Raw genomic sequence first — 652 nt, forward strand, 5'->3', positions numbered from 1 at the left:
TCAAAAAAAAGGTGATTTGTTCATGGGCAGCTAAAACTTGGGTTCAAGTTATTTTATTAAGTGTGTGTCTTCCATTTTTAAGGTGTGTGTCTGCAAATGGGAAATTCAGTTGATAATGAAACTTAATTTCACCATGAAATATATAATTTATTTCTGATGTCAATTTATATATTTCATATTTCTGACATATTCTGCTTGTTGACTATGTACTGTTACATTTCAAGGGAGATTGTAATCAGAAAAAGTGGAACATACAGTTTCATTGTCTAATCTATAAGGATTCAAAAATTCATATGTCTAAAGGACTGTAAGCAAATTGAATTTCAAAATTAGCTGATAAAACAACTTTTGACATCTTATACCTTGTGTAAGATGGCCAGCCCCTCTCAGGCAACTCGGTTGTGATGTTCATAGTCAGGGCGTAAAGGAACTGGCGATCTTACTACATCATCCGGTAGCCTAGAATGCATGTTCCTACAGTGATATGTCACAGATGTTCTAATGATGAATTGTCCATAATATGATTATGTGATAATTCACTTTATGCACCACGCAGACCTGAATATTACAACCTCATATGTGGCCTCGAGACTCAAGAATGGAAAAAATGACAAATGTTATATAACATCCTTTAAAACTTATCAATTTGTTA

At 33.3% G+C, this 652-nt stretch overlaps 1 protein-coding gene across 1 annotated transcript in view; it reads left to right on the forward strand.

The window, feature by feature from the left end:
* LOC119591816 (zinc finger protein 513-like) overlaps positions 1-652 on the forward strand; it is a 72,589-nt gene that overhangs the window by 62,934 nt on the left and 9,003 nt on the right. The gene's annotated exons all lie outside the window — the stretch shown is intronic.

The sequence above is a fragment of the Penaeus monodon genome, chromosome 29 (assembly GCF_015228065.2).
Source record: "Penaeus monodon isolate SGIC_2016 chromosome 29, NSTDA_Pmon_1, whole genome shotgun sequence".
Classification (NCBI taxonomy): Eukaryota; Metazoa; Arthropoda; class Malacostraca; order Decapoda; family Penaeidae; genus Penaeus; species Penaeus monodon.